A 25764-nucleotide genomic window follows, 5' to 3' on the forward strand; every position below is an offset into this window, starting at 1 on the left:
AGGTACCTGGCATAGATGATATTCGTCAGGGTTCGATACTGTCTCTGCAGGAGCTCCATTGTGGCTAAGTAGTGTAGTGGCCAACCTGAGCAAAGAGTAGATCTTGTTGGTTTTCCTCACTCTGCATGTTGTTGCATCTCATAAAGGTGCTGAGGCAGTGCAGCTAGTCATTGATTTAACTGAGGCCTCCAGATCTTTAGGGTTGGTGTCCAGTTTATCTGCCTGTATTGCATTGTCCATGGCACAAAATTTATGGTGATTAAATTGTAGCAATATTGATCAACCTCATTAGACTGAGTTGTGATTAATAGGCTTTAAACACCATAAAACATCAGCGCATCTCACATGTTACTGGCCTGGATCCAAGGCAGGTATTGAAGGAGGGTGTTTGGGTGTCATGTCCTTTATGGGGATTCTGAGGTGAAGAGTCACAGATGCAGGGGGCTAGCCAGCCCATACAGTACATTGATACAGTAAGTGCTAATATCTATACCACTAGACTAGAAGCCTTTGTTTCCATTGATTACTTTCCTCTAGCTCAGTGGTTTTCAACCTTTCTTTCCACTTGCATACTGCCTTAAGTAATCCCTATGCCATGGGTGCTCTATGATTAGTAAGGGATTGCTTAAGGTGGTATGTGTGGGAAGGGAATGTTGAGAATCACTGCTCTAGACCCAATTGTCACTGAATATTTTGCTTGAGAAAAATTGTCATCAGCCCATTTCCTTTTGAGTTATGAGACTGTGCACACAATGAGCCAATTAGGTATGATTAAAACAATAGTTTTCAAACTTTCTTTCCACTTACATACCACCTTAAGTACTAGGAGTAATCCCTTACTAATCAGCACTGAATGCATAGAGATTACTTTAAGTGGTGTGTGAGTGGAAAGAAAAAGTTGGCAAACCACTGCTCTGATTTAATCTTCCTCACCCTTTTGCCTCTTCTTTCTCTCCCTATGTCCGGCACCTGCCAATTAACTGCCTCTCCCTCCCAACTCCACCTCATCCTCCCCATCTGTCTATCATCCTTTACCCCTCCCTGGTTCACCTTGCGGCCTCTTGTCTAACCCCTACCATTCTGTCCTCCTAATAATGGCTACATCCCAACTGATCTCTATCTTGATAAAGGCTTCCAAACACATCATTCTTCATCTCTGTTGTTTCATCTTGTATCCATATGTGAGTTCTTAAACAACACATGGATGGAGGAAAAAAGGAAATTAAGGGGATTGAAGGCTGATAAATCCCAAGGGCCTGATAATCTACATCCTAGGGTACTTAAAGAAGTGGACATTCAGATAGCAGATGCTTTAAGAATTATTTTCCAGAACTCGATAGACTCAGGATCAGTACCCATGGATTGGCAGGTAGCTAATGTTACCCCACTATTTAAAAAGAAGGGTAGAGAAAAAGTGGGGAATTATAGGCTGGTGAGCCTTACATCAGTAGTGGGCAAAATGATGGAATCCATTATTAAGGATGTAATAGTGGAGCATATGACTAGCTGAGAAGGGATCAGACAGAGTCAACATGGATTTACAAAAGGTAAATCGTGCTTGACAAATTTATTGGAATTCTTTGAGATGGTGACAGGTAAAATAGATGGAGGAGAGCCAGTGGATGTGGTGTACCTGGATTTCCAAATGGCCTTCGATAAGGTCCCACATAAATGACTGGCATGCAAAATCAAGGCTCATGGGATTTGGGGCAAGGTATTGATGTGGATTGAGAACTGGCTGGCAGAGTTGGGATAAATGGCTCGTTTCCTGAGTGGCAGGCGGTGACCAGTGGGGTGCCACAGGGATCTGTACTGGGACCCCAGCTGTTCACAATTTACATTAATGATCTAGATGAGGGGATTGGATGTAATATTTCCAAATTTGCAGACGACACTAAGCTAGGAGGGGTTGTGTGCACTGAAGAGGGGGGTTAGGAAGCTCCAGTGTGATTTGGATAAATTGGGGGACTGGGCAGATACATGGCAAATGCACTACAATGTGGATAAATGTGAGGTTATTCACTTTGGTAATACAAATCAGAGGGCAGATTACTATTTGAATGGCAATAGATTGGGAGATGAGGAAGTGCAGAGAGACCTAGGGGTTCTTGTGCATCAGTCACTGAAGGCGAGCATGCAGGTACAGCAGGCGGTTAAAAAGGCAAATGGTATGTTGGCCTTCATATCAAGAGGGTTTGAATATAGGAATATGGATACCTTACTGCAGCTGTAAAGAGCCTTGGTGAGACTACACCTGGAGTATTGTGTGCAGTTTTGGTCACCTTATCTGAGGAAGGATGCCCTTGCAATGGAGGGAGTACAAAGGTGATTCACCAGGCTGATATCTGGAATGGCAGGAATAACTTGTGAGGAAAGATTGCGCAATTTGGGATTGTACTCGCTGGAGTTTAGAAGATTGAGAGGGGATCTCATAGAGACATAAAATTCTGGCAGGAGTGCACAGAATGGATGCGGAAGGGATGTTTCCAATGGTGGAGGAAGTCAGAACCCGGGGCCATGGTTCGAGGATAATAGGCAAACCATTTAGAACCGAGATGAGGAGGAATTTCTTTACCCAGAGGGTGGTGAATCTGTGGAATTCATTGCCATAGAGAGCAGTAGAGGCAGGTTCATTGAATACATTTAAGAGGGAATTGTATATATTCCTTCAGTGTAAGGGAATTGGGGTTACGGAGAGAAGGCGGGGATGGGGTACTGAACTTTAAGATCAGCCGTTATCTAATTGAATGGCGGAGCAGGCTCGAAGGGCCAAAAGACCTACTCCTGTTCCTATCTTCTATGTTTCTATGTTTATGTTACTATGTTCTTTAAAGTTGTTGTAAACAGCACCATGAAGCATAACATGAGGCTGCAAGCCTCCTTTACAGATCTAACGTAGTGCAGTCTCCTACTCTGTCAGCCCCTGGTGGTAGCCAAGTATAATCAAACAGGAGCTATAAATCCTTAAGGCATTGCATCCATGATCATTATCATTACACCGATTGATGCTCTTTGATCCATTGAATTCACCCAGATTTTTTGCTCTGAATTCCAGAATCTGCAGTTATTTGACAGTGTCCATAAAAGAGAAACAGTATTTTATCAGCTTTCATCTTGTGCATTTCTGAAATCCATTGGCAGGGTCACAGCAACAGTTTGGATTCACACACCAATTTGAGACTGCCCTTTTTCCTCAGTAAAAGAAATAAGAAAATAATGGCAAACAATCAGCTGGAGGGATTAAACAAACAATCAGCTTCTATGGGAGGAAAAATAATCCATTGTTATCTCAAATTGGAACCCTGCATCAAGAATGAAAGTGCACAGTGGAAGTAACCAACACTGAGGACAGGGTGGGAGGGGTCAGACTACCTTCTGACCTTGAAGTATTCCAACCCAGAATATCAAGCATTGATGTGGCTTGACTCACTGAGATCCTCCAACAGATTGTTTTATTGCTCCAGATTCCAAATTCGCAGTCCCTCTTGCAACTCCCAGTAGATGACAGATATGGCACCTGTCCTAACATCGGGTGTCCCAAAGCTTCATACAATTACGTTGAGTACTTTTGAAGTGCAGCAATTACAATACTGGAGGTAATGCTGCAGCCAACTTTTCCCATTGTGAGGTAATGCAAAAACCTCTGTGTAAGGAAGAAGGCTGCAAATGTTCATTTAATACCTGTATTGCAAAGCAGCCTAAAAGTACTTTATAGCCAGAAGTACGTGTGCTGAAACCTGATAGTAACCTAATAGATTACTGATGTTGATTACAAAATAAATATTGACCAGGACTGTGGGAATTATTTTCCTGCTTGCTTCTGTGATAGTGGCATCAAATTGATGACCTCATCAACAACAATGGGTCACACTATAGAGAAGAGGTGGAAAATCTCATTATATGGTGCAAGAATAACCACATGAATCTCATTGTGGACAAAATAAAAGGAGATGATTGAGGACTTTGAGTAGACCAGGGGCTACTGCCCTCCACTACACATTAATAGCTCAGTAGTGGAGAGTTAATACAAAAAAATGTAATATTCCACAAAATTACCTTTAGTCTGCCATTAGCATAGCATACCCAGCATCTTAGTCTAAGAAGGAGTACCCCCCAGCACAGACGAAATGGCAGTAAGAAGATGGACATTATTAAGAATGTAAAGTCTTTGCAATGAGTGTCTGACTTTTCTTCCAGCACTCCCTTAGCTTTTGCAGCCACACAGTTATCCAGTTCAGTACAAACCATCAGCAACCTGACCCCAAATTCAAACCTTCTGGCATGATTAGGAAGCCTTTGCCCCTCTTGCCATCAGTAGGCTCTCAAATTTTGGTTCTGATATCTGATTCACGTGAGCCAGTCTCCACACAATAAATAACATATACAAAGCAAAATATAGTTGCAAATGCTTTTGGATTTGTGATATCTAAATTTTTATTACCATTTTGTTTGTGGATTTTGATTCTGTAAATTGTAGTGTTAACAATGCAATTTTGTCTTCAGTGCCATTGCCACTCATGCTCTCCCCTGGAATGATATTCTTTTAATGTGGGGTTTTCTGACCAGTTTCAGCTTCTCAGTTTCCATAGTCTTGGGTCCTTCCCCCACAGAGCTCTTGTATTGTCTGCACCAAGCTGCACTGGGTCCCACAGCACATACTCCTGCATCCTGGAATTTCCCAGTTGGTACCATTCCCTCTGAGATCTAGCTGGGTTAGGATGCCAACATGTTTTGGGCAGACCAGAATTTTCCAGCAACCCTGGGTGTCTGCTTCTGTGATACCAGTTGCAGAATTGTACCATATATGGAGGTCTATTTAATTACACACTGGATTAGAGATGTGTAAATCTTGGGGCTCTCAAAGTCATGTCACAGATACTGCAAAATAGTTGCTGATCTCTCAAAAAATGCATTCATTGTGATACCAGTGTACAAGGCCCATTGTAAATTACTGTACTTGATCATAATTTTTAGTAGGGAACCAAAACCATATAATCTTCCCGCTGAGGTCTCAACAACTCTCTGTACAATTACAACAAAACCTCTTTGCAATGAAGCCTACAATGCAGCTTGCATTCATAACATTGTGTTGGACCTCTCATTCAGATGCCTCATGCATGCCTTGACATGGTCAACTTTGGCTGTGGGTGCAGCTGGCAGCACAAAAGAGGGCAGCATGGTGCTGCAGAGGTTAGTCCTGATACTTGACAACTCCAGGGATGTGATCTCAGCTACTGAGTGGAGATGACCCATTCTCCATTACAATGCGGTGACTCCAGGTTGTTCCCACTCCATAGAGGCTGGTTGGTTGATTGGTTCTTTAGTGACCGTTCATCAAAGTAATGATGGGGGTGGGAAGAGAGAGAAGGGAGAGGAAGTTGAAGGGGATGTGTGAAACAGAATAAGATACAAAGGTACTGGGAATAGCAGAGGGCAATGGGATTTGAGGGTGCTTGCCTGAGAGGCAGCACTGACCCAACTGGCCAAATTGTCTCTGTGTTGCTAATAGGCGTCCATGCTCAGAAGATGTATTGGTCCACATTACACTGTCTCCTCCCAACACCCAAATGGGAATTTTGCTTTCACTGAAAATGTGAGGCTCCTTCACACATGCAGTGATATTTCTGGAATATCCATTGAATTATTCCACAGACTAGACAGGGTATAAAGTGCAATACACAAATGTGCTGGAGAAACTCTGATTACACACCATCGACAGAAAGTAAAGGGTAACCAATGTTTTGGGTCTGAGCCCTTCGTCAGGAATTGGGGAAAAATGGGTAGATGCTTAAAATACAAAATTAATCTGTCAAGTGGTTTGTCTTTTTACTTGGACTCCAATCAAAACCATTGTAGGAACATAATTAGGTCATTCAGCACATTGAGTCTGCAACACTATTTGAATCATGACTGATGTATTTTCCTCTTGATTCCATTTTCCTGCTTTGTCACCATTACCTTTGACACCCTTACTGATCAAGAACCAATGAAATTCTGCTTTAAATATATCCATTGAATTGGCTCTACATTTGTTTGGGGCAATGAATTCCATAGATTCCCCACCCTCTGACTGAATCTCTTTGTCTGATCTAAAGAGACAACCTTTTACTCTAAGGCTGTACCCTCTGATCCTAGATTTTCCAACTCCCTATAGATGACACTTTCCAATTCTAATATATCCTGATTTCAGGGCATCATCTTCCAAAGCATGAACTGTGATATCTCAAATTTCTATCTCTAATTCAACAAATCAAACTCTGGCTGTTACTTAATGTAGTTTTAATTCATTGATAGAATAGATAAACATTTCGCATAGCTTCACAATAAGACTTTCATAACAAATAACAAAGCATTCACTGTTTAATATGTAGTGATACAAAATCTGAGATTTAAAAAAAAAAATTCTCGCACTCAAGCTTCCTTCATCTCTTGTAGAATGAGAGGCAGGCAATTAGCCTGGGTAGATATTCTGACATATTACATGGTTACTATGGTAACACTACAAACAATTGTCATCTTGGAGACCGACACAAAATTAAAAATCAAAAACCAGGTTTTAACCTTTACACTCCATAACACTATCCTTAGATCCAAAACTGTTCATCATACTCCAAATGTGGTCTGACCAACACCTTGGTGTTGCATCTTTGCTTTCATGTTCTAGAACTCTCAAAATGATTGCTAATTATGCAGCTGTCTTCTTAAACTGACTCAACCTGCAAGTTAACCTATCAGGGATCCTGCACTTCCCTTTGGGCCTCTGCTTTTTTAATTATCTCTCCAGTTAGAAAATAGTATGCCTTTATCCTTCTATTCAGGGCATGTCCATGCACTTCCCTACACTGTCTTGCTTCTGCCACTTTTCCCAACATGTACAAATGCCTCTGAAGACTCCCTGCTTCCTCAACACTACCTGACCCTCCATCTATCTTTGTATCATTCAGAAACTTTGCCACAAGGCCATCAATTCCACCATCTAAATCATTAACACAAAGTGAAATATAATAGGCCCAACAGCCAGAAAATGCCTTCTTAATTCTCACAGGCCATCAGCCAATCTTCTATCCATATTAGCAGCTTTCCTGCCATTCAATGAGCTCATAACTTGTGTGGAAATCTCGTGTGTGGTACCTTTCAAAAAGCCTTCAGAAATCCAAATAATCAAACCATACTAAAGCCACTTTGTCCTGCTTTCTGAAGAAAGTGCTGCAGGCTTTTGTCATCTGGTCCCAGCAGCAGATTATTTGATTCCTTTCTTTTAATTATCTCTAGACTTATCAGCTGGTGATAGCCAATTCCATACTCTAATCATTCTCTGTGTAAAGAATTTCCCCTATCTTCATTTAACATTACAGCACAGTACAGAGCCTTTGGCCCATGATGTTGTGTCGACCAATATAAACCTACTAAAAAAAACTTCCTGATTTTTTTTTTCTTTCATCCAAGTCTTTTAAATCTCCCTATTGTACCAACCTCTACCACTACTCCTGGCAATGTATTCCAGATACTCACTACTGTTTTTGTTTTGAAAGTCCTTGATGTCCCCCCTAACCTTTCCTCCCCTCACTTTGTACGGATGTGTTTGATACACTCGTCCATCCAATCTATGCTTCTCTATATCCACCCTCTTCAGAGCTTCCACAGCCTGTAATGAGGCAACCAGACCGAACACTATGATATTCCAAGTGTGGCCTCACCAAATTTATTACTGACAAGCTTACAATTGCAATGCATGAATTTGATGCATATGGTCTGCCCTGTGCAACTGGATCAATGCTATTTAACATGACAAACAGGGGTCACTCAGATTTTCTGTTACCAGACAAAGATCTTTGCCTAGTCATTGTAGAATCTGACACCATCAATGATCATAAAAGACTGAAATTCTGATAGGCTTCCATTAACTATAGATTGGAACAGCCATCAACCTCTGATCAAGGGAGAGTGGAATGGGGAGCGTGCAAAGGGTTATGGCTAAGATGAGTCTCAGGAGGTGTGTCCAGCCAGCATAGCATAAGTGGTTTATCACACTGACCAACCTTCATTCCTCTGATAGGCACAGATCAGAATTTGGTTGCTTTTTTAAATTTCCCTAAAAGGTATGCACTTTGCTACACCAACGTACTGGTCAGATGGAGGACAGATGGAGGACAGATGGTCACCCCTTCTACATAGTGAGTTTAAGTGAAAGAAAGCCATGACTGTCTCCAACAAAAATGATCAATGATATTTGATTGCATCCACAACCATGTCTATTAAAACATACAGATGCAAATGATAAATTGACCTACTGATGAACCCAATTGTTTAAGTCAAAATAACTAAAATGGTCAGTTATACTGAATACATAAAAGATCATGATCCAACAAGCTGAAAACACTCAAATGGTTTGCTGAAGTACAGAATATGATTGCAACACCCTGTCTTTCAACAGCTGTCTGCAGATTTTCATGGTTTACTTCCCATCTTTCACAAGAATGATTCAAACTACTGTATGCATGTATTCCTGGGATTTTAAATCCCTTGATCAGAAATGAAGCAACATTAAAAAGGAGTGCCAATCATTCCATCAGTAAATTATGTTGCAAGTTCCTAGGGGATCTTGTACACTTGAATGGAAAACCTTGCATAAAGCTGGCCCCCAGGGAACATATGGAACATTACTGCCTTGTTCCCCTTTGATGCACAAGGACAAAGGTTGAAATGCTTCAAGCCATCAGGTTTACTGTATTTAACCAGTTGCATGCAAGCACAAGGGCCTTTTTTAAAAAAAAATTTAATGCAGGTTATAATGTTGCTATATTATATGAATGTTTGCACTAATGATGGTTCAGCAAAACACGACATTTCATGATTTGTTCATGATAATAAATTGTAATTCAGATTCTGAGTTGCATGCAAAGATAAAGAAAATAATTTGACAATCTCAGGTGAGAAATAGTTACATTTCTTTAAAATCTAAAGCACAACAAACATGATTGTCTTGCTGTCTAATGTTGGAAGTAATTTTACTTTTTCAAAAATTTGTGATGTTCACACAAGCTGAACTCTTGAATTAGCTAAAACCAAATGCAGTCAAAATCTGAAGTCAAAACTAAAAATGCTGGAAATGCCCAGCAGGCCAAGCAGCATCTTTGGAGAGAAGCGCAGGATTAGCGTCCCCTGTTTATGACTTCTAAAGTTTCAGGTGACCTGAAATATTAATTATTCCCCCGCTTAACCAGCTGAATTATTTTCAGCATTGGTATTTTGTACTGTACGTTGAGGCCTACTCTAAAGAGCACTGCCACAGAAGATTTTTATTTGCAAAAGATTAAGGATAGTTGGGTTGGTACAAAAATAGTGTTATTCATTTATGTGGAAATTTTCCCCCAAGGTTTTGATTAAAATCATCATTATACAATATTTAACTGCTGTTCTGGGAATGTGTCCTTGAACTTCCAGGCCTATTTCCCTTGGGCTTCTGCCGATCATTAAAAGTTCATCAATCTACAGTGGCATTCGATTCTGCCAGAGAAACTGTCCTCTCCCCTTATCCATCTATACAGAAAGATCAGATTTGAGGATAAATCTGCTTGTATTTTGGGCTTGTCCTGCAAATCAGATTGAACCAAAATCCAAGGAAATAGTAAAATACAATGAAGCAAACCATAGAAATGCTTCAGACAATGAAACCATCACCTGTTCCATCAACATCTTTGATTTATAAGGTCAATTCCTCCCATTTATTGCAAAAAGGTGGCACAGAGGAAGAGAAGTTTAATCCACTTTGGTTGCTTGTATACAGATGAATCTTTAAAACCTGAGAACACACACAGGGTTAACCACAATAGTGCACTGCAGAAGCATATTGGCCAGTGTCAAAAAGATAATTTTAGAGGCCATGTTCATACCTGATTTATCTCATCTTATTAACTCTCAAACCAGTCTAATTGGACTATATTGTAATTATGTATGCAACAATAAACTAATGAGTTTATTGCCACATACATAATTACAATGTGCAGATGCAACAAGAGATAAAAATGTGTTGCCTCATTCAGTAGAGAGTACAAATTGAATAGCATATTTCTAAAGGGAATTAAGGAAGCAATGAAATAAAAGAAAGAAAAGCTGAAAGTAAGAAAGAATCAATCTGATTTCTGATGTGACATTTGCAGTTGTTTGCTTTGAGGATTAACTGGATTTGAAAGTGTTGGCACAGACTTAATGGTCCAAGTGGAATTCTGTACCAGACCACTCTATGATTCATCCAAACAATGGTTAAAAACATCAAGTTGTTGCACAGTATATGTCTTTATGTAAATATTTAACACAATCTTGATAAACCAGATTAATGATTAACTTGGGTTTGTGCATGCCTCATCTTTATACATATTTTCTACGTGACCCTACAAGAAAAAGCCACAAGCGCTGAACCCTTTATGGACATTATATTTAAAAGGCATAATTGATACATAAGAATATAGAAGATTACAGCACAGTACAGGCCCTTCAGCCCTTGATGTTGTGCTGACCCATATTCCTAGCAAAAATATGTAATAGTTCATATATTAATCTACATGACCCTCTATTTTTCTTTCATCCATAAGCCTGTCTACAAATCTCAAATTCCCCTAATGTTTCATCCTTCACCACCATTCCTGGCAAGGCACTCCAGGCACCAACAACTCTCACTGGCAGTGGGGAGGGGGGTTGGGGGGGAGGAAAGAGAGAGAAACTTAAACCTAATGTCTCCCCTGAACTCTCCTTTCTTCACTTTGTAGAGATGTCCTGTGGTGTTTGCTATTCCTGCCCTGGGGAAAAGGTGTTGGCCATTCACCTTACCTATGCCCCTCAAAATATTATAGGACTCTCTAAAGTCACCTTTCATTCTTTTCTCCAAAGAGAAGAGTCCCAGCTCTATTAACCTTGCCCAATAAGGCTTATTTCCCAATGCAGACAACACCCTGGTAAATCTTCTCTGCACCTTCTCTGTGCTTAAACATCCTATAAGAAGGTGACCAGAACTGAACACAATACTCTGTATGGTCTCGCTGGAGATTTGTTGAATTGCTACATGACTTCTCGAGTCTTGAACTTAATCCCCCTATTAATAAAGTGCAATATACCATCGGTCTTCTCAACTATACTATGAACCCATGTGGTAGTCTTTGAAGATGTATGAATTTGGACCCCAAGGTCCCTCTGTTCATCCACACTCAAGTAACCAACCATTGACCTTGTACTCAGCCTTCTGGTTTATCCTTCCAAAATGCATCACCACTTAATCTGGATTGAACTCCATCTGCCATTTTTTCCACCTAACTCTCCATGATGTCTATATCCTTTGATAATCTGACAACGTTGAGCACCGTCCCAACCCCTCAAACCTTCGTATCATCCACAAACCTGCAGATCCAACCTTCCACTTCTTCATCTAGGTCATGTATATTTAAAAAAAAACATAAGAATCTGTGGTCCCAGGACAGATACCTGCAGAACTTCACTTGTCACTGACATCCAGGCAGAATACTTTCCTTCCACTACTCTGCTTTCTACATGGAAGCTAATTTTTTTATCCACACAGCCATGGATCTCATGACTTTCTGAATGAGTCTCTCATGAGGGGCCTTGTCAAATTCTTACTAAAATCCATGTAGATATCTACCTCCTACCTTTATCATTTTTTTATACCACCTCAAAAATTCAATTAGGCTTGTTAGGTATGACCTTCCCCTCACAAAGCCATGCCGTCTATCCTTGTAGACTGTAGAACTATAGAACATTACACCATAGAATATGACAGTGCTTCTAGTCTGTGCTAAACCATTTTTTAACCTAGTCCCACTAACCTGCACCGTCCATAGTCTTCTATACCTCTCCCATCAATGTACCTGTCAAAATTCTTCTTAAATGTTAAAATAAAACCTACATTCACCACTTCAGCCGGCAGCTCATTCCACTTGCACTGTTTATAAGCTCAAAGGACCCCAAAACCCAGCATCAATAGATATTCACCATGACAAGATTATCAGGCATAGGGAACCTTAGTTTGAGGGATATTGGGGATCTAGTTCAGAAGGTATTTAGCTGGTAATAGGCAACGGAGCAAATTAGGTATTTGTGGAATATTTTAAAAATCCAAGAAAAACTTCAAGAAAAAAGTTTCTGGCTATCCAAATAATTGCACATCTGATCTCTTAGAAAACCTTCCAATAATTTACCCACTACTGACTTCAGGCTCACTAGCCTGTAATTACCAGGGTAACATTTGGAGCCTTTTGTAAACAATGGATCAATTCTCCACCACCACATTTATGACTAAGGACATTTTAAATATTTCTGTCAGAGCCCCTGAAATTTCTACATCCCTCTTAAGGTCTGGGGGAATATCTTGTCAGGCCCTGGGGATTTATCCACCCTTATTTGCTTTAAGACAGCAAGTACTTTCTCCCCTTTAATCTGTAGATTCCATGATCTTACTGCTTGTTTTCTTTACTTCCCATGACTGTCAATTTCCTTAATGAATACTGATGGGAAAAAAATTAAAATATTCTCCGTCTCTCTTGGTGCATACAAAGCTGACCCCTCTGATCTTCAAGGGGATGAGTTTTGTCCCTTACTATCCTTTAATATACCTTTAGGCTTTTCCTTCACATTGTCAAAGTAACCTTGTTTTTTAGCCTTACTGTTTTCTTTCTTGAAGATTTTCTTGGATTTTTAAAATATTCCTCAAATACCTTATTTGCTCCATGTTGCCTATTACCAGCTAAATACCTTCTGAACTAGATCCCCAATATCCCTCAAATTAAGATTCCCTATGCCTGATAACCTTGCCTTTAGTGACCGGAACATACAAACACTGCACTCTCAAAATGTCACCTTCGGAGGTCCTCCACTTAACTCACACATCCTTGCCAAAAAACAACTTCTCCTAATTCACACATTCTAGATCCTTTCTCATTTCCTCAAAATAGGCCTTTTTTCAATTTAGAATCTTAATCCAAGGCCTAGACCTATCCTTCTCCATAATTAACTTGTAAGTAATGGTATTATGATCACTGGACCTAAAATGTTCACCTACACATACTTCTGTCACCTGTCCAGTCTCGTTCCCTAATAGGAGATAGAGTATTGCATTCTCTCTAGTTGGTACCTCTGTATTTAGAAAACTTTCCTGAACGTATTTGACAAACTCCAAGCCATCCAGCCCTGTTACAATATGGAAGTATCAGTTGATATGTGGAAAATTAAAATCTCCTACTATTGTGATTCCTGCAGCTGTCTGGTATTTCTCTGCAGATTTTCTCCTCCAATTCTTGTTGGCTATTGGGTGGTCTATAATAAAACCCCTTGAGTGTCACACTTTCCTCTTTCTCAGCTCTACCCATATAACCCCAGTAGATGAGCCCTCTGATTTGTCCTTCCAGAGCACAGCTGTGATATTTTCCATGATGAGTAACACCACTCCTCACCCTTTCATCACCCCCATTCCATCATGACTAAAGCAACAGAAGCCTGGAACATTGAGCTGCCCCTCCTGCAACCAAGTTTCACTAATGACCACAATGTCATAATTCCATTTTCCAATCAATGCTCTAAACTCATCTGCCATTTCTACAATATCCCTTGCATTTAAATGGATGTGCTTGTACTTCTCTAAACGCTCATAGATCCTATCCTTAAGAATCCCCTACAATTGTTTGCATACCACTGGCGCAAGACTCACCTGCCTATAATTCCCAGGATTCTCCCTATTACCTTTTCTCAACAAGAAAATTGCATTTGCCATTCTCCAATTCTCTGGCACATCTGTGGCCAAGGAGAACCTAAAGATCATAGCTAATGCCCCAGCTATCCCTTCCCTCCTTTCTCACAGCAACCTGGAGTATATTGCATTTGGCCTTGGGGACTTAACATTTTTTAATGTTTTTAAGAAGATCCAACATTTCATTAATCTCAATGTCAAACAATCCAGCACAAAAAGGTATTCTATTCTAACTTCACTCTGATCAAAGCCCTTTGGTGAATACCAAAGGGAAGTATTCATTTAGGACCTCTGCAATCTCCCCTGTCTCCAGGCACATGCGCGTCAAGGCCTTCTCATGCCCTCTTCGAGCTCTCCTATATTAAGTTCCTTCCTGGCTACCATATTATTCTCACTAGCCCTTCCTGTTTCCTGTTTTCTAAATTTAATGTATGCTTATGAAAAAGGCATCGTAGATACTGCACAAAATTGCTTTGTAACATGAGCAATAGTTACCTCTTGAAAAATACTAACATTTCAGAAAATTCATAAATTCAGTAGAAATGTTAGAAGCTTTAAGACCTCAAATAATTCAACCTTTTTCTCAAATCTCTGATTCAACATCTCATTTTATTGCCTTGTACTTGGTTCTTTTATATATTTAAAAAAAATATATATCTCTGGAAAGAATGCTAAATATTTTTCAAAAGTCTTTTATTTCTTTGTTGTATGGGCATATTAAAATTTAAACCTTATAATATTCCCCCAAACTATCATATTTCAACAATTTATTTTATACCATGCTCTCTTCACAAAAGCATAAAGTGAAAAGCAACAAATATATATTTAAATGGAATTATCTGGGAGACTAGTTTAAAATGTAATATCAATGGAGTTTTCTATTTTCTTACCAGATGGTGGGAAAACCTGCAGAGAAACCGAAGCAGAGCCTTTACTTAAATTCAGGGCTTCTGGAGAGGGAAAATCCATCCTCACCAGTCCAATCTTCACCTTCACCCATCCAATCCTTATGATTGTGACCTGACCTCTCCACCCTCCTCCTGGGCTTCAGCCTATGAACTCCTAACAGTTGTTTTTCCAAGTCTCAGGAGGGCTTGCTTCTTGTCCAGATGCCCAGAGAGAAATAAAGCTAAAGGATGTCAAGGAATCTTAAATATGAAATGTCACAGAATATCGATCTAAATTTGTCAGCTGTGTCTACCCTTTCAGGGACACTTCCTGCAATTGCTAGAGTAATTGCACCAAAGTTCAGAGAATACTAACATTGCCACCAGGAAAGGGCCTATTATTAACACAAAGACAGAAGGTTGCTATTCTCCAATTACATCACTGCAAACAAATATTGGCTTTTACAAATATCCATGTACATTTGTTGCTTTCAGTCTCACTCTTAAGATTAAAAACTGTTTTAAAAGTGCATTGATGACTAAACCTTGTGTCAAAATTTCTTTCTGCACAACCCACTCAACTGCTACCTTGTCCTTTGCAACATTATCCATGTAGAATAACAGGCTGGAAGTAAACAATGATTGGAAGTTGAAATCTTACTAGTTACCAAGTGTAGTGGATAGCAACTAAACTACAAATGTTGGAAATTAGAAATTAAAAGACAGATGATGCTGGAAATGCTAAGCTGGTCAGGCCCTATCTGTGGGAAGATGCTGCCTGATCTGTTGAACAATTCCAGCTTCTTCATTTATTTTAACCACTGTGGTATTTGCATACTTAGCATCAGGGGCCGGTGCTAGGAATTGAGGGGCCCAATTAGAAAATTGATAGCAGGGCCTCTACAAAAGTCAAAATTGATATTTTGTATTTCGTGTAGTATGCCAGTCTTAGCCAAAAAGCATTAAATGTTTGATATACTAAATAATGAAAGACAATATGAAAGTTTTAATTTTTTAATACAAGTTAAGACAGTTAAAGACAGACTGTTTCTGCAGGTCTTTTAGAAACCGACTTTTCTGGCTTTTTATTTGCAAAATCTTTCAAAGTCAATGATTTTAGTCATGTCATTTTCTATAGATAGCATCGCCAAATTGTTTAGTCTCTCGTGAAATTGTTGATAGTAAGTATTTTTAATCAGTTTTAGTTTTGTAAAGCTTATTTCACCTGGTGCAACTGTTATGGCCATTGTTAAGTAAATCCTCAAAGCAATAAAAACATTAGGAAATGCTGTGAATCGATTGTTTACTATCAGGTATTCAAACAAAACTTGAGGCTTAACGACACTAAAGGGAAGAGAAGTTTTCAGCTTCAAGTTCTTCTGCCAGCAGATAACTACCCCTCCATCAGTGCTCTGTTTCAGTATGGTGTTAGTTCAAGGTCTGCTGTGTTTCCTTATTTCTGCCTTTTGTAAGCTCTGAAAGTTATTTAAAAGTCCAAATAATTTTATGGCTTTAAGCAGCTTAAAGATCGAATAGCTTTGTTTAGCACTAAGCTGAAGCACTGAACTCTGTATGCTTTTATATCATCTAAAGCTTGATCTTTTGCCTCACATGAAAACATTCTCTTCCTTCTACGTAGATTTTTTTCTTGAAATGGTCTAAACTCCAATGGTAATTCAACCGCTTCAGCCAATTCATTTGTGCCTATTAGGACATCATTAAAAACCCCCCTCTCTATAAATTCTTAGCCATGTTGATAGTTTTTCAAACGACTCCATGCCTTCATCAATGTTCTTTGTTTCACCTTGTAGTTCCTTGCTTACATAGTTAACTTTAAAAAAAAAGTACTTCATGCCAAAATATCAAAGAAACTAAAATTTTGTAGTTTTTTAGCTGATTGGCTAAAGATTCAGCTTCTGCTTTTACTCTTAGTGACTCGCGTCAGGTGTGCAGTCTAAAATTATGGTATAGTATTTAGCTGCTTTTGCACATTTCAGTATCTCATTCAAAACAGCTGTTGCCATAATGTCCAGTAGTTCCTTCTGAGTATCTTTTCCTAAATAGTGATTATGAATTTCGTGGGTCTTGACTTTTCGCAAATGTTCTTCAAGAACAAGATCAAACTTTCTAAACGGTTCAACAAGACCTAAAAAGTTTCCATTGTGTACACTTTCATTACCAACTTTTTCCTCTGTTCCTCTAAATGCTAGATTTCTCTCAGGAAGAAACTGCACTATTGCTATTAGCCGTTTGAATACTTGCTGCCAGTGCTTTGTATGTTCATTGACGATTATTTCAAGTTCTTTGTCAATTGTCTGTCCACTACAAAGTCTTTGGTGTAACTCCCAGAAACTCCTTGTGGCTTCCAAATGGTTTTTAGAATTTTCATGCTCACATAACATTGTATGAAGATTAGACCAGTTTTTGAATCCACTTGTTGATAGTGCCCTGGTTGTGTTCTTACTTAAAAAGTTTACAATAAAAGCAATAAATTCTATCAGCAGACTGAGAGTGTATAATCCAAGGTCTTTCAACACACTCCCCATTTGAAAGTTTCCTCTTACAGTGAAACTTTGAAAAACATAATCCCTTTTCATTTTGTGGAAAGTTGTTCACTGGAATAGGAGGACCTTTCATTGTTAAATCTTGCATTTTGATTTATGTATGCTGGCCAGTTGGCTGGGTCATAAATGTTAATTACAACTGTACTCCTGGATGATCCATCATTGTGTGATGTTTGGGCTTGGTCTTTTTTGGCTATAAGTGGACTTTCCACTTTGGTACTGTCTTGGGGTGTCTTGAGATCATTTTCAATTTGATTCACAGCTGAAATCCTTTTCTAACTTGTTATCAATTTTATCATTTGTATTCATCAACTGTAATTGGACTCAAGGCTGTATTGTCAGTTTCTGAATTGTTTTCGTTTTCTTCATCCTCAATACATGGGCACTTCAAAGATGGAGTGACAAGGAATTTTCTGATAGCACCTCTGTTTTTCATTTTCAGCTACCTTAGCCTTGGCCAGTGCTCATTTCTGGTTGTCGCTTAAATACTTGCGCCCTTTGTCTCGATCTCTGCTTGCGCTTGCCATGTAAAATAACATAAATTTTAAGCTGCTAATTCTCTGGGCTATATTTTTAAGGTAAAAAGTATAATTTAAAATGTTTAGACTTAAAATTACACAAAAACTTGACATTAGCAATTTGTTATAAAATTGGACTCGACATCCCTGATAACATGTCTATGTTGTTCCAACAGTGGAACAACGTTGTCATCGTTGTTGGTTCAATGTAAGAAACCAACGTCAATCCCACGTCATTTAGCTCGTTAGCTTTACGTTGTTCCAACGTCAACTGATGACCTTGGAATATCGCACCCAACTCTCAACTTGGGAACACCACCGAACAGCAAAACAAGCGACCGATTCTGGATTTGTTGAATGACGACAACTTCGAATAAGGTAAGAATTGCCTTTTTAGTAATGGGTAGGTAAGGTTACATTCCAGAACGGGGTGGACGCACTTTAATTTTGCTGGTTTTTTTTTAAGCTGATTTTCTAGTCAAATGGCTAGCGCTAGTTTGTCACTAGAAAATAGCAAAAAAACTGATGCATGTAACGGATGAAATTTGCCCCTGAAGAAAACAATTTCCACATGGTCAAGCTAAACTGCACCTGTTCAAAATCACCAAAAACATGAAATAGGCTACATTAAGCCCTGGGAGTGCAATTGCATAGTTAGTAACAGTAGTCTAGTACTATTTTGATACTAAATCAAACCACTGCAAACTTATGAAACAATGACAGAGGCAGCCTTGCTAAGAATATCTGGATCATGTAAAAATGAATGACCCCCAAGATGTACAGTACATGCCGATATAGCTGAATAGCCTTGTAAACCAGCTTGTAAAGATGTAGGCTATAGCCCCCACAGCGTCCTAGCCTAGTAAAGATCAACTTTAACCTAACTTCAGGGTTATTCATCTTTGCAAGACCCGAATATCCGAACCAATTCCATCTGATTGCTAACATTGTCGGAAATTCTACGCTTCAGCTTAGGCTATTTACATTTAGGCTAACTGCTTAAGCCTAGGCTAGCATGACGCTATCTCAATCTCATATTAAAGTACAAATTCTCTTATTGATTAGCCTATAGTCTGTTTTGATCTTGGTAATAATGAGATGCTTCATCAGCTCCAGAATACATCCATCTTACTGGGTGAAATGAATATGAAACATGAAATTTTTGGCTAGGGAGACAAAGGAGGCCTATAGCCAGTAGTTTAATCGAAGACTCATTTCCTAAAAATATTTCACTGAGATAATACGATCAATTAAGGGCAATAACTTTAGTTCACTGACATCCCTCAGTTTATAAGGCCTATAGTATTATTATCTTCTTACCAGTTTAAATGAAGTCCGTCAGTGTTCTCTGCTCAAGACCTGGGCTCAAACTCGTGCGCGGGACACAATTTGATCAGATTGGTCAAATAGGCTTGAAACTGGCTCGCATTGCCCAAATACACCCATATGACCAATTAACCGAACCACCCTCTACATCCTTAGAATGTGGGAGGAAATTGGAGCACCCATATGAAACCTACAGAACAGAGCGCATCGGATTCAAACCCAATTGCTGGTGTTGTAGTGTTGTGCTAACCATTACATTAATTGTGCCACCCCATCTGAAAATTTCCTAATTTTTCTGACTCTGGGTACTTTAATGACTACAAGAATGGAACAGATGACAATCTCCCAAGTAATTCACTGAATGTCCTCCAGCAAACAAAAAATTCAGAGAAATTAAGTTTTGTTGTATTGTTAGGAGAAATTCTGCCACGCTTATGGTTTATGCAATGAAGTTCTTCAAGGTTGAGACCCCAGGCTGTAAATTCAGGAGAGGGAGTGTAATAGAATCAAAGGTGAACTCACCCTGGGATATTGGAGAAAACACCTGCCTGGAGGAAGGAGTAGAGGGATGGAACACTAAGTTTGCCAATGACTCAAACGTTTGAGTGTTGTGGATAGTGCTGAAGTTGTCATTAGGTTACAACAGGATATAGAGAGGATGCAGAGTTGAACAGAAGTGGCAGATGAAGTTTAATCTGGATAAGTGGTAATTGCATTTTGGAAGGTCAAACCTGAAGGCAGAGTACTTCATTAATGGTAGGATACTTAACAGTGTGGAAGAACAAAAGGTCCTTGGGGTCCAAATTCATAGATACCTCAAGGCTGCCCTGCAGATTGATGAGGTAGTTAAAATCACTTATGGCACACTGGCTTTCATTGGTCAGGGGAGAGTTGAAAATTTAATAGGTAATGTTGCTGCTCTATAAAACTTTAGTTATTCTATACTTGGATTATTGTGTTCAGTTCTGGTCACCTAATTATAGGAATGATATAAAAGCCATGGAGAAGGTGCAGAGGAGATTAACTAGGATGATGCCTGGATTGGAGAATGTGTCAACAATCTTGCTCTCCACATCGCCAAGAACAAGGAGTTTACTGTTGACTTTAGGAGGTGGATGCTGTGGTTATTGCTCCTGTCCCCATTGAGATAGAGAGGGTTGGAATATTTCAAGTTCCTGAGAGTACATATTTCAGAGGATCTCTCCTGGAGCCAGCACATCAAGGCAATGGTGGTGAAGGCACACCAATGCATCTTCCTAAATCTGAGCATGTCCTCTAATACTCTATCAAACATCTACAGGTGCACTGTGGAAAGTTACTGAATAGTTGCATCATAGCCTGGTTGGGCAATTCAAGTGCCCAGAAATGCAGAAAGCTCTATAAGGTATCAAACATAGCCAAGTCCATTACAAGCTTTGACCTTGGATCCATTGAAGACACCTATGTGCGTTGCTGCCTCAAGAAGGCAGCTCCCATCATGCTGGTCACAACCTTTGGTCACTGCTATCTTTGGGCAAAAGATAGAAGCCTGAATACCAACACCTCAAGCTTCAAAACAATTCATTTCCAACTTTAAAATATCCCTTTGTTACTATGATCATGGATGGCTCCAACATCACAAAAGGACTGTCTGCACTCTTGTCATGTTACTTTCTCTTTTCTCTTGCACTCAACAAATATAAAGATTGGTCACTTATAAATAGTAATCTATTTTTAATACATACTATTGTAAGTTTTAATGAAGTACATACAATATAAAGCTGCAGTAAGTATCAGTGCATATGTACATAATGATGATCAGAATGTGTTTATTATCATATTATACTATCAAAAAGCTCATTGCCAATTTTGGGTAGGTATCCACTCAGCAGGAAGGTTCTGAGTCTTTGACCTAAAACACTGGCTCTGTTTCTCTTCCCAGAGACATTGTCTGACCTGTTCATTTCCAGATTTTTGTCTTTATATTACAGCTGATAGGGTCAGGAGCGTATGGAACAGGCCCTTTTGCCCAACTCTTCCAAGCTGACCAGGTTGGCATTCTGGGATAGCCTGCATTCCTTCTAAACTCTTTCTATCCATATAATCTGTCCAAATAGCTTTTGAACATCTGATTCCTATCTTTCTTTGTGATTCAGTTTCCCTGAGGGTTTGAGCCTTTCAAAGTGGATGGATTATTAAAATCTCCACATCTAACTTTAAGGCAGGAATAATGTTATTAAATATTTCCAAAATGATCAGATTGAATATTTATTATCTATTTTCTGCATTTATTGTCTTTTAATTAGTTTACTCTTGTAGTTAATTCTCTTACCTGTTGGGCTGCACTGAGTAAGGATTTCAATGCACATGTACATTGTACAATGCATATGACAATGAACTTATTGTGAACACTGACAGTTTCATTAATTGATTGATGCAAGGGTAGTCGTCAACCAGCTTTATTTCCCCCCCTTTCCCCCCCCCCCCCCCCATTAATAGGAAGTTAGTGGGTAGCTTCTCCTCCTATAAACCTGGCAGAGAAGCATGGCCAGAATTCTGTCCAAAAATGTTGTGGGGAGTTATCATTAGGACCCAAAATCTGCTAGCTTTGCTTCTGTCACATTCACCTGAAGGAAAAAAGAATGCCTTATTTTGGATGTAGGGGAACATGAAAAGAAATAAATGAGCAGAAAGCTGACACTGTACCCAAATCAAAAAGTGTTCTGATTAGACATACACCCTTCAAATTTTTAGTGAATCTGTATGTTCTTGGACTGGTGAACATAAAGCTTTAGCATGTCTTCAATTTTCTCTTCCCTTTCACACATTGCTAAATTCATAAAGTCAGTAAAATTGGTGTGGTTTTAAACTTGTTTCACAAGAATGTGTAGTGCATTACACTGCAACAGAGCCTCAGTTTTCATCACCAACTGGGGGTGGGGGGGGGAATATCAAGTACACACTTGGGATCTTGATGAGTAGAAGGAATGAATGGCTGATGCACACGTGTAAGCCTGAGAGTAGCCAATCACTGAGCATGCTTCCAAGTCAGATGAAAGGTCGTGTGGACTTATCCAGAAGTCGGGACAACATGAGGATCCTCTCGCATCCTGACCAATTGAAATTCTTCGAAGACCTATAGCTTTAATTTGCAAAGCAGATGGAATGATCACAGTTCTTTCTGGGTTCCTCTCATCACTGGCAGGCATAGTTCCTTGGCAGTAACATGATCTGCTCTCAGCAAGGAAATATTCCTTCAAAGGTCTTAATCATATGGAGTCCTGTTGAACTCTGCTCTCTCCAGGGGAGTGGTTCAGTGAAAGGCTTTGCTTGTGGTGGTTCACATTCCATTCACAGACGTTTGCATCAGAGCAAACAGATGCTTCATCCTTGTGGACAGTCTATTTTGCACACCGTGGATAAACTTTATTCAGGAGCTGGGCTTGTTACTTAGTCAAAACATAATCAGAGTAGACATAATTTTGCAACCTTCTTCCTGGCAATTCTTTCTCCCCACACGACAATGTGACTGATACAAAAGTAAGGTATCACCTGTTCCTATACATCATCCACATGGCTGTCAGATCTTTGCCCATTTAAACAATGGAAATAAACATGTATAGTAAAACCTCTGCACCTATGGGCATTGGTAAATGCTGGATAAGTGAATTTTTCAGTGGCTTAAGATTGTGTTGAGTGATTTGCAAACTAACAATGTCACATGTCAATTTTAAACTTCTGTATTTTTTAACCTATTTATTTTTTATTTTTTGCTGGTTGATTGATGCTGCAAGTGGTTGGATTCTGGTTAACAGGGTTTTACTGTAGTGTAAAATTTCCAGTATCTGGAATTCAAGCATCCCCAACCAACCAAAAAAAAAATCAAGGAAATAGTTTAATTGAATAAGAATAATTCAATAAGAAATGTTTAAAGTTGTAGAAATAAATGTTCTCCAAAGCAATAACACAACCTCATCCTGAAGAATGAAGCAAACATTCAGCCAGTGGAGCACCCCTGTCGTGCCCTCCTACAGCAGCGATTTGAATAAAGTTGTGTTTGAATAAAATGGCAGCACTCAGGATGAAGAACCAGCCAATGCTACTTGCCTTTGGGGCAACTCTCCCAAAGTGTTCCCCTATTCCTGGCTAGTAAGAGTCTTTATATAGGTGGCACAATTAATATAACTGTTAACACAAAGCTGTTGGTGTCAGTGACCAGGGATCGAGTTTAAATTCAAATTTTGTAAGTTATGGGAATTATTTGATTAAAGTGAACTTTACAATCTTAAGGTCTACAATACTGTTTTCTATTTCAAAGTACTTTACATTTTGCACTGTCTTTTTGTCTTTTAAACTGTTCTTAATGCAGATGTTTTGGTTAGGTATTAAATTCAACTGGAAAATTTGTATATCTGGCATCTGCGATCCTTGTCTGTTCTGGATACAGGCTGTACTGTACTTTACAATAACATAATGTCTTGTAAAATCATGGTCTGCTGGTTAAAGGTGCATGTTTTTGGCTGTGGTCCCACAAGCCTGATGTGGTTCAACCATGGGATAAACTGCTTCAGCCTCATTTTTTTATTACCAATTCTCCTTTCAGATCTACTGTCAATTCAATGATTTCAATTCAAGTCTCTGCTGTAATTGTTACATTTTAATATTAAAATAAAAATGAATGAAGGATTTATTATTCAAGAAGTGTGAAATATATTAAATGTTTTTAAATTATATACAGCACAGTAACAGACCCTTCCAGCCCATGAAACCGTGCCACACAAATACTACAATTAACCTACAACCTGTATGTTTTGAAGTGTTGGAGCTGAAGTTCCTGGAGGAAACCCAGTGTTCGGGGAACGTGCATAAAAAGAGCTGCATAAAAGGAGCTACATTCATATTGCATGTGCAGTTAGATGCCATCTAGATCAGAATTTAAAAAGGCTTACTGATTCTCGCATGTAAGGAGATTCTTTAAGAGAAATAATTCAGAATTGGCAATTGAGGATCAAAACAAAGTACTACACTCCAAGTGACAGAATCTATGGGATTTCAAGTAATGAGGAAGTCTGAGGTGAGAATTTTGTACTGAAAACCACAACAAGGGTGATGTTCAGCTATAATGGGGTGAAAGCAAGTGTTTGTCACAGTGAAAAAAAGAATGAATTTGAGAAGACAACAAAAGAGTGAGAATAAAGAGCACTGGAAAAGAGGATTCGCTACTAAATAATAAGTAGTGAAAATGGCAGGCGGACACTTTGGGGAATATAGGGAAACTGAAGACTTCTATGATTATGTAGATAAGTTCGATATGCACTGCATTTCCCATGATGTGAGGGATACTGAACCATGCAATAAAAACAGGCACTGTTTTTAAGCAAGGTAGGGAGCAGAAAATATGGTCTGATCAAGACTCTATTGGCACAGGTAAAACCAAATGCCAAGTCTTATCAAGAGTTGAAAGTTGACCCCGACTTTTGACATTTCAAAGTCAAGATGATCAGAATCTGTTTTGAATAAACGTGTCAGGGTCTACCTGTATCATCAAGGTTGCTTACCTTCTCTGAAATTCTTCAGTCCAATCAGTGCACGCATATCGCTTCCCAATCATACTGTCAGACCCAACGCAGTTTAAAAGAAATAAAATAATGATTTGGAATCACAAAATAGGTTGCAAAGTGATGCCAATGCCCCAAATGCTCTTGGCAGGAGTGGGGAAGTCCCTGCTGCCCCCAGGAGGCTGAAGTCCCCACTACCATTGGGAGGTTCCTGGCAGGAGTGGGGATGTTGGTTCAGTCTCAGGGCAGGAACAGCTCAAGTAATTGCCTGTACCAGTAGACCCCGACTTACAATAATTGCACCTTACAATGAGAGTTGCGGAACTGAACCCCACTGTAAGTAGGGGATCTATCTGTGTGTGTGACCTTGTTGGAGATCATTTGTCCCCAAAACCAATAGTAATCACAGAAGGATACAAATTCTATAGCGAGAGGCTAGTGAAACAGTTAGCCAATATTTGGCTGAATTGCATAAGTTGTCCGAGACGTGTAGTTTTGGTAATTTCTCAGATGAGGCTTTGATAGACAAATTGGTGATCTGTTTGGTAGACTGCCATGCCCAACAATGAATGTTGAGTTCAAAATATTTGGACAACAAGCCTGCCTATGAGATAGCATAGAGTTTCAAATGGCCATTTGTGATAATGATACTATACAGGGGGAAAGCATGTGGTAAAAAGAATGAATTGACAAGAATGCTTCTGCTGTGGGAGAAATAACCACAGCCCTGATAACTTATTACAAAAAAGCTGAGTTATTTGTGAGTGAGAGAGTGACCCATTACACCCAAGTCTATTGGCAAAGATTCTGTACTTCACCTTGAATGGGTGGCCCTAGGCTGACAGTATTATACCCGAATTGAAAGCTTTTTATACAAGGCAAAACAAAATACTGATTTAAAGAGGGTTGCCTGTTGTGGAGGACAAGAACCTATCTCCCAAGAAAAGGCAGGAGGCATTGCTAAAGGAATTCTGCATCAATCCTCCAGGAATGGACCAGATGAATGCACTGGCATGCATGTATGCCTGGTGGCCATCAATTGACATTGAACAAATGGTTCGGAGACACCACATCTGCCAGGAAATGCAACCAAAAAACACCAAGCAGAAGCGAACCCATGGAAATGGTCATCACAACTATGCTTGATTTCTCTGGTTCATTTATGAGGGAAAAGTGTCTGAT

General features: G+C 39.3%; 1 protein-coding gene and 1 long non-coding RNA gene across 3 annotated transcripts in view; both read left to right on the forward strand.

The window, feature by feature from the left end:
• Window positions 1-25764, forward strand: part of LOC138755386 (leucine rich adaptor protein 1-like) — a 322011-nt gene that overhangs the window by 98092 nt on the left and 198155 nt on the right. The gene's annotated exons all lie outside the window — the stretch shown is intronic.
• LOC138755419 (uncharacterized) overlaps window positions 1-25764 on the forward strand; it is a 63048-nt gene that overhangs the window by 9595 nt on the left and 27689 nt on the right. For both annotated transcript variants that reach the window (XR_011352269.1, XR_011352274.1), the window contains exon 3: window positions 17896-18097. This is a non-coding gene — a long non-coding RNA (uncharacterized lncRNA). The remainder of the gene's footprint in view (window positions 1-17895; window positions 18098-25764) is intronic.

Source organism: Narcine bancroftii, chromosome 1 (assembly GCF_036971445.1).
Source record: "Narcine bancroftii isolate sNarBan1 chromosome 1, sNarBan1.hap1, whole genome shotgun sequence".
NCBI lineage: Eukaryota > Metazoa > Chordata > Chondrichthyes > Torpediniformes > Narcinidae > Narcine > Narcine bancroftii.